Genomic DNA, 2,340 nt, shown 5'->3' with positions numbered 1-2,340 from the left:
GGAAAAAGACATCATGCTTGGTAAAATATGGGGCCGGAAAATAGGAGGAAGATCCTCAATTAAATTGATTGACATTGTGGCTACAATAATTGATTTAAACACAGGAAAAATGTGAAGATAGCACAAGATCCAGCAGTGGTTTGTTCTGTTGTACCCAGGGTTCCTATGAATTGGAACCTAAATGATGGTATCTAACAATAAAATCCAGATGACATTGGGGTGACAGGAAAGTAAGGTAAATGTAGAAGATTCGACTTGATGCTAATTGAATTTCTCCCTGATTGGAGAGAACTCTTAATGTATTTAAACTATGGTTTCTCTCTTTCTTCTAGTGTATGACAAAACCAAATTTAAAACAGTAGTAACAGCAACAATAAATTCTACCTTATGGATGAAAGAAAGGAAACTAGTGATTAGAAGAAAGTAAAACTAATATTTATTAAGTATAATATATCATTATCTAATTTAACACAACTTGAAACACTACTCAAATCTAAATTTTTCTGACTCAGAAGTTCTATTTATTCCCAATATACTTTGTTTTTCCAAGGAAAAAATAATTTAGCTTGAAGCACGTCATGGGATATGAGAATTTTTGGATATATATATATATACACGCATGTACTTGTGAACATAGAAAATTTTATTTCTAAATTTATTTTATCATCTACAGCAGTGGCTCTCAACCTTCTTAGTGCTGTGACTCTTTAATACAGTTCCTCATGTTCTGTTGACCTCCAACCATAAAATTATTTTCGTTGCTACTTTATAACTGTAATTTTACTACTGTTATGAATTGCAAGGTAAATATCTGATATGCAGAATGTATTTTCATTGTTACAAATTGAACATAACTAAAGCATAGTTATTAATCAAAACAATATGTAATTATAAATTGTAAAATATTTATGTGTTTTCTGATGGTCTTAGGTGACCCCTGTGAAAGGGTCATTCGACCCCCAAAAAGGGGTCGTGACCCACAGGTTGAGAACAGTTGATCTATAGTAATACTAGTTTTTAATATTTTTGATCACTTAATTGTGTACTTGAGCACTTAGACGTGCTCTAAGCATTTGCATGTCTTATGCAACCTTCAAAACAACCCTATGATTTAACTACTATTTGTTCCATTTTACAGATAAAGACACTATAATTATAAAAGTGAAGCAATTTGCTCAAGTCACATAGTTATGAAGCGGAGTGTGTATTTGTTCAGATAGTCTGATTTGAAAACTGTGGTTTATTCAAATTACAAAGCACGATCCTTAGCTTACCAGATTTTGAGAATTAAATAAGATGTCAGATATGAAAAACACTCAATAAAGTGGAAAATGGTAGGCATATTCTAGGTAATATTTTTTCCTATATTCTATTGTCTAGTTCAGTGTTTCCCAATGTAAGTGATCCCACTCTCCCTGGTGTTGCTGTAATGCTGGAGGTCAAAAGTATATACAGTACCTACATTTTATTGTGCATTTTATACTACAATACAAATTTTTTTCATTGCTAGGGGATGCTGAATAACTTATTCTTCCTGAAAAGTGAGTGGTAGAGCAAATAAGTTTTGGAACCTATATATCTCTAGCCCTTTAGTTCATGTAATGACGATCACTTACTTTTGAATACTTATTCATTGTATGCTGGAGATCTCTACTGATGTCTTCTAGGGAACCTTTCTAAGTTTGCCACATGCTTCTTCCATTGTGGAGCATTTTTACCTGGGGAAGTTTTTGCTCTAGGAAAATGAGATCAAGGAGTCTTTGAAAGTCTCATAGAGAATCCTTTTTGAAATTCTAACTTGAAGAAATTCCATGTTGCATTCAGATTTTCTTTCTTTTTTAAAAAATAAATAATCATTGCATTAGGGACTCATACAACTCATCACAATCTATACATACGTCATCTGTGTCCAGCACTTTAGTACATATGTTGACTTCTTCATTCTTACGACACCCATTTTCCGCTTGAGCCCCTGGTGTTGGCTCATTTCCCCCCTCCCTTCCTGCTCCCCCCGAACTCCGAACCCCTGATAATTTATAATTTATTATTATTTTATCATATCTTACCCCATCCCACGTCTCCCTCACCCACTTCTCCTCTGTCTGTCCACCAGGGAGGAGGACACATGTAGACCTTGTCCTCTGTTCACCCTTTCTCCCTCTACTTCCCTTCACCCTCCCGCCATCACCACTGTCTCCACTGGTGCTGGGGAGTTCATCTGTCCTGGGTTCACTGTATTTCCAGTTCCTATCTGTGCCAGTGCAGCTGCTCCGGTCCAGCCGGATATGTAAGGTAGAATTGGGATCATGGTAGTGGGGTGGAGGAAGCATTTAAGAATCA

Source organism: Echinops telfairi, unplaced genomic scaffold (genome assembly GCF_000313985.2).
Source record: "Echinops telfairi isolate 266 unplaced genomic scaffold, ASM31398v2 ScPeMD7_7423;HRSCAF=8461, whole genome shotgun sequence".
In the NCBI taxonomy this organism is placed as follows: domain Eukaryota; kingdom Metazoa; phylum Chordata; class Mammalia; order Afrosoricida; family Tenrecidae; genus Echinops; species Echinops telfairi.
Note: the sequence above shows the minus strand (reverse complement) of the source record.